This window comes from Triticum aestivum, chromosome 7B (assembly GCF_018294505.1).
Source record: "Triticum aestivum cultivar Chinese Spring chromosome 7B, IWGSC CS RefSeq v2.1, whole genome shotgun sequence".
NCBI lineage: Eukaryota > Viridiplantae > Streptophyta > Magnoliopsida > Poales > Poaceae > Triticum > Triticum aestivum.
In genome coordinates, this window is record NC_057813.1 from 605,625,358 (window position 1) to 605,632,423 (window position 7,066).

Below are 7,066 nucleotides of genomic sequence, written 5' to 3' on the forward strand. Positions count from 1 at the left end.
AGACTATATATACTCCTCCACCTCCTCCTAGTTAGATTTAGCGTTGATTTAGCTCAAGTTAGAGATACAGCTTCGCTCATCCATCGGATCTCCTCCTCGTGAGAGACCGCGGCCTCTTCGGAGAAGATCCTATCGGATTCAAGACCCCCTCGTGGGAAGATCCCCTTGTGGATTCAAGACCTCCTCACGGAGAAGATCGGTTACCTTTGTATCCTTACCTTTGTTGACTTTGGATCTCGTGTATCTCTTTGTGTTCTTTGATCTAGCACTTGTGTGACCGATTCCGTGTTGGTTGAGTGTTTTCCCTCGTTCCTCACCGTGATTTCCTCGTGTTCTTCCGCGCATTCTTCGTGTTTCCCCGTAGGATCCACTCCAAACGTGAAAGATCGTCCACATAGGGTTCCACCCTACATCAGATAGCTAATCCTGTCGAAGACTACGCTTCTGGCATCCTCCGTCTTACAGCATGTAGAAGAGAGTAGATTGAAGTCCTCCAAGTAGCATCGCATAGCATAATCCTACCCGGCGATCCTCCCCTCGTCGCCCTGTGGAAAAGCGATCACCGGGTTTGTCTGTGGAACTTGTCTGGGTGTGTTTTATTAAGTATCTGGTTCTAGTTGTCATAAGGTCAAGGTACAACTCCGGGTCGTCCTTTTACCGAGGGACAGGGCTATTCGAATAGATAAACTTCCCTGCAGGGGTGCACCACATAACCCAACACGCTCGATCCCATTTGGCCGGCCACACTTTCCTGGGTCATGCCCGGCCTCGAAAGATCAACACATCGCAGCCCCACCTAGGCACAATAGAGAGGTCAGCACGCTGGTCTAAATCCTATGCGCGCAGGGGTCTGGGCCCATCGCCCATTGCACACCTGCATGTTGCGAGGGCGGCCGGAAGCAGACCTAGCCTCCCTAATACAAGAGCAGGCGTTCCAGTCCAATCCGGCGCGCGCCGCTCCGTCGCTGATGTCAAGAAGGCTTCGGCTGATACCACGACGTCGAGTGCCCATATCTTTCCCGCGTAGTTGGTTAGAGCGTATAGGCCAATGGCCAGACTCAGATCAAATACCAAGATCTCGTTAAGCGTGTTATTATGAAGTAACCGCGGACGCCGACCAGGGCCAGGCCCACCTCTCACCTAGGTGGTCTCAACCTGCCCTGTCGCTCCGCCACATAGTAACAGTCGGGGGCGTCGGGAACCCAGGCCCACCTCTAGCGGGATGGAGCCACCTGTCCTTTCAGCCCCCACATCGGAATCACTTGCGGGTACTCAACGAGCTGACCCGACTTTAGTCACCATCTGTAAAGTATATGTATGTATATACCCGTGATCACCTCCCGAGTGATCACGTCCCAATAGTATAGCAAGGTAGACTGACAATAATGTAGGGCCAATGATGATATGCTAGCATCCTATACTAAGCATTTAGGATTGCGGGTAAGGTATCAATGACTGTAGCAACAATGACAGGCTATGCAACAGAATAGGATTAATCGAAACAGTAACATGCTACACTACTCTAATGCAAGCAGTAGAGGGTAGAATAGGTGATATCTGGTCATCAAAGGGGGGGCTTGCCTGGTTGCTCTGGCAAGAAGAAGGGGTTGTCAACTCCGTAGTCGAACTGGGGGTCGCCGGCAGTCTCGGGGTCTACCGGAAAGAAGTAACGGAGGGGGAACACAATAAATAACAGAGCAATCAAAGAATCACAAAGCGTAACATGGCAATACGCAGTGCTAGGTGTGCCCTAACGCGGTAGTAGGTGATACCGGCGAAATGGGGAAACATCCGGGAAAGTATTCCCGGTGTTTCGCGTTTTCGGATAGGTGAACCGGAGGGGGAAAGTTGTGTGTTCGCTATGCTAGGGATGTGTGGCGGACGAACGGGTTGCGTATTCGGATTCGTCTCGTCGATCTAAGCAACTTTCATGTACAAAGTTTTTTCATCCGAGATATGGTTTATTTTATATTAATTCTCAAAGTTTTAAATCATTTTTAGAATTTATTTAATTAATTTAATTCATCATTATCCAAAACAGTGTTTGCTGACATCATCAGGATGTCAGCATGACGTCAGCAGTCAACAGAGGTGTTGACTGGTCAAACTGACGTGTGGGTCCAGTGAGACCCACCTGTCATACACTATTAGATTAATTAGGGTTTAGGTTAAACTAATTACTGTTTAAATAAACTAACAGGTTAATTAGATTAATTAAATAGGATTAATGAACTTAATTAATTAATTAATTAATTAATTAATTAAATTTATTTTTGTTACTACTATTTTTTTAAAAACGTTCTGGGGCGTTGGGGCCCGTTTGTCATAGGCCCATGGCCTTAACGGGCGCATGAGCTAGCGGTTACGGGGCGGGCAGCGGGCGTTGCTGGGCTACGGGCGCCAGCCCGCCCGACAGGGGGCTCGCCCAGACCAGCCGCGGGGCGGCGGTGAGCCGCAGCGGCAGAGCGGTAGGGGAAGGGGGTGCCGCGGTGGGGCAGAGTGGCGTGCGAGCGCGGAGAAGACAGGGAGATCCGGGGCGTGGGCGACGCACAGGTGTGCGCGTGCGGTGGGTGGCGCGGCGTGGTGAGAGAGGCCATGGCCGAAGTGGCCGGAGCAGGGGGGGAGGAGGACTGGGGTCCTCACCGCGGGCGTAGGGATCGGGGCAATGGGGCTTGGGGAGGAGGACGGAGACGACGGGTCGATAGGGAGGCAGGCCGGCGATGGCGTCAGGCGAGGTCGAGGCGGCGTCGTCGCAGCGAGGCGGCACCGGGTCGAGGCCGCGACTTCCGGCGGGTTGGTGACGAAGCTCCGCGGCGTCGGGGGCGACGGGGTCACCGGGATCGGGGAGGCTAGTGCCCCGATCCAGATCGGGTCCTCGGGTGGGGGAAGAGAGCAAGGGGAGAGTGGGGAGAGCGATGGGGATCGTGCGCCCTCTCTTGTGACGGCGCTGGAGGGAGAGGGTGGGGATCGTGGGGGGAGTGAGGTGGGGTTAGGGTTTGACCAAGGGGGTCGGGGTGGCCTAGTAGGGCATCAGGGTGGGCTGGCCTGGCTGGGACATGGCCCAGTTGGGCCGGGGGCTGCTGGTTCTTTCATTTTTTTATTTTTGTTTGCTTTCGTTTTATCTTTTCATAATTTTCTTTTTTGTTTCTTTTAATAATTAATTTATTTTAGTTTTTGTAAAATTTAATTTCAACACCTAAATTAGTATTTAGGAATACAACACTGCCACATTAATTTGGACAACTAAATAAAATAGTTTAATATTTTATTGATTTGAAAAAGGTATTAAATTAAATGTTTTGCCGCTGCTTTAATTACCTTAGTGCATCTAAACACTTTACAAAAATGTGGTTTCTGCATCAATATTATTTATGATTTATTTTCTACAACTTGAACATTTTAGTTTTAAAGTTTGAAAACTTTTGATGTTTGCTTTTAATTCAATTTGAATTTGAATCGGTTTTGAATTAACGCGAGATTATCAACAGTAATCGAGGTGACGTGGCATCATTAGCAGGGGATTACTGTAGTCTAATTATCCGGGCGTCACATGCTCATAAGGGTAGTGTTGGGGATATAACTATTAGGTATGACCCTCCCGGAGGGGGCCGGGTTATACCTACGGCGATTCATGAAGCCCAAGACGACACTGGAAGATGGCGGTTCAGTTAAGGGCCCAAGGCCCAAAGGCGACTTACAGCCCGTAGAGATAAACCGCCATATGTATGTAACTTGTATTGTAAGGCAAGAATAGAGAGAGACCGAGCCGAACACAGTTTATGAGCCGGCTGGGACTCTGTGAGCCGCTGGGTGTCGACCTCTGTATATAAAGGGACGACCTGGCGACGGTTCAAGGCAAGTAACATCAGATCGAGAGCTAGGTCAAGCGATTTCGCTCCCTGGTAATCGAGACATAAGCTATCCCAACTCAAACTGGATTAAGCCATTACCAAACCAGTATAAATTCCCGTGTCCTTTGTCCCGTTTTAACCCTTTTAAGATTTCTAGTTAAGATGGCTCCACGACTAAGTCCTTTCACACTAGTAGAAAAAGGACCTAATGTGAGACACATTAGTCCCGGTTCGATTTTGGCCCGGTATTAATGATACCATTAATGCCGGTTCGAACGGCTATGCGTTAATGCCGGTTCGTTTTGAACCTTTACTATCGGTTCGTGCCATGAACCGGTACTAAAGGAGTGGTGGCAGGCTGGCGTCAGGCTGGGGCCCCGCGATCACCTTTAGTACCGCTTCGTGGCACAAACTGGTACTAAAGGGCTAACCTTTAATACCGGTTCGTGCCACGAGCCGGTACTAAAGGGGTTTGACCTATAGTACCGGTTCGTGGCACAAACCGGTATTAAATGGCAATTTTCAAACTCTACCCCCCCGGTGTATCGTCATTTCAGTTTTGAAAAATACAAAAGAAAATGATAAAAATTCAAAAAATAAAATTCTTCGGGATGTAGTTATATTACTACATCTACTAGTTAGGAAAATTTAAAAACTTAAATTTGGACATGTTTTGCAAAAAGTGTAGGGAAATTGTAAAACGGCTATAACTTCTGCATACGATGTCAGAAAAAACATATAATATATCAAAAAAATCAGCACGAAAATCCACATCCGATTTTGACGGCATATGGCCTGTTTGCAATTTTTTAGAATCCTCAAATTCCAAAAGGAGAAAAAGATATGCTCAAATTTAAGTTTTTTTAAAGTTTGGTTAAATCTGGTCAAACTATGGTCAAACTACTTATTCAGAAGTATTAATGTTACTACATACTTATTCAAGAATATTAGTGTTACTAAATAATTATTTCAATTTTTTGAATTTTGGTCAACTATGGTCAAACTATGGTCAAACTATGGTCAAACTTATTCACGAAATATTAGTGTTACTAAATAATCACTGTTTTTTAGAATAATAGTTTCAAACTCAAACGTGAAATGTGTGACTAATATTTCGTGGGCCGGATGACTAAGAGTCGTCACGGCAAGCTTCGAAGGGCTCAAGGGATACGCTGTGGGCCGGATGACTAAGAGTCGTCACGGCAAGCTCTACATCGACGACGCATGCTGGGGCCCCGACGCCGGCTCAATTGAGCACGGGTACCGGGTCCCCTTCGGCGGAATCCATATCTTCATCGGCAAGATCGACGAGCCGGGCCTTGAGCCGGACATCTGCACCGACATCGTTGAGACGGCTCAACGTGCGAGACCCGCCCGGGCTCAGCCTGTCGTGAAGCGTGCCTTCATGGGATGCATCCATGGAGGGGAACTCTCTGAAGGATCTGTGTCTGGCGGTGAGACAGTCATCTACTCTGATGATGAGTCGTCCACGGGTGAGACGGATTCATTCTATCAACTGCAAGACGGCGGGCTTGGGGGCTGTTTTGATGGCAGCAGTATTCCGGACCTCTTTGCGCCGCCGAGCAGAGTTGGGATCTTCATGGCTGGCACACAACCCGTTCAAAACTCTACGGCTGCGCAGTGATAACCTTCGGGTCGGCGGCAACAGGGGTAGGAGGCCCTGTGCGTCCACCGGCTCAGGTTCTGATGGATTTGATGGATAAGATGACAGCTCTATTAACCGCCGTGGTCAACCCGGCGGATCAAGCTCAACATGATGCGGAAGTGGCGCAGTTAAAGCAGGATATAGTGCAAGCTAAGGAAGACCTGGCGGCGGAAGACGTCAGGATGACCGCAGAGCGGGCGGCTCTGGATGCTCAAGCTCAGCGGATTTAGTCGCAGGCTTTCCAGCTCACGATGGATCAGAATGCGTCAAATGAGGTCATGAGGAGAAGGTACCAGAAGACTCAATCCCGTCTGCCTCCGGTTTATGATCCTCGAAACCTCCTCCGTACACCCGGTGCGGGGCCCAGTAACCCGCCGGAGGTAAACCGGGTTGCAACTCCCGGGGCTGGGACGCCGGTTCAGCCACGGGTGATGGAACCTCATCGTCTGAATACTACTCCACCTCATTATGTACCAACACCACCGGGTCATTATTCTAACCCTTTGGAGAACATGATCGCCGCGGCGGCAGATTGGCGACTCTCCCGGTGGATGGCGACTCTCCGACGGCGGTTGAAATACGAAGGGTCAGAGAGCTTCTTCAGACGACTTTGGCACAGCAGGAAGCGTACTCTTACAGCCGAGACATGATTCATTCGACACCTCGCCCAAGCCGGAGCCCGAGTTATAGTAGACACATGGATTCAGCGGCCGTTTCAAGCAACGCCCGGCGCCGTGACCAGCCGTGCGGGCATGAACCGGCGCGTGTTGGAGTTTCTAACTTAGTTGATCAGGACAGAATACATCAAGAGGCTGAGCGGGCGGCTCAGCAGGCGGTTGAGTAGGCGGCTCAGCGGGCGGCTTATCAGTCTTTTCGGGTTTATCCTACACTTTTCCGGTTTATGCATACACGAAAACAGAGTGAAAAACAATTCCCTCACGCCGCGTCAGTGCCAAATGTCGGGGACAGGCCGTGGAGGGAGGAAAGCGAGCTGCCCGTGAGCCTCCATTTTCATGGCGCCGGCCGAGCCTTCATTTCATCACCCAAATGGACACGCACCACATGAAGCAATCGTTCTAACCATCTCCAAAGGGGATGAGCCCTACCGATGGGGATACCAAAGTGAAACCTAATAATTGTTTGTATACAGAGATTATATGGTCCCCTAAAATTTGCTCTAAGAATATATATTTTTATGAGAAGTTTGCAAGTAATAATGCTCACATACTAGAAGAATCGTCTATATCACAATTGTCTCTCTCTTTTTGTAAAAGACTAGTTTTTTTTGCCGAACATGAGATCCTTATGCAACGTCTTTTTTGTAAAAGACTAGTTTTTTTTTGCTGAACATGAGATCCTTATGCAACGTCTCTTCACGTACATACACCATCACGTGCATGGACCGCGTGGATGTGCCCTCCTCAACACGTCGATGCAATCATTATATTTCCGTTATATCAAAATTAGTGTTTTCTAACTTCATGGAATGTTATATCTCCATATAATGTTCTCGTCTGGTTTTTGGCGATACAAGATGAGAGCATGTACA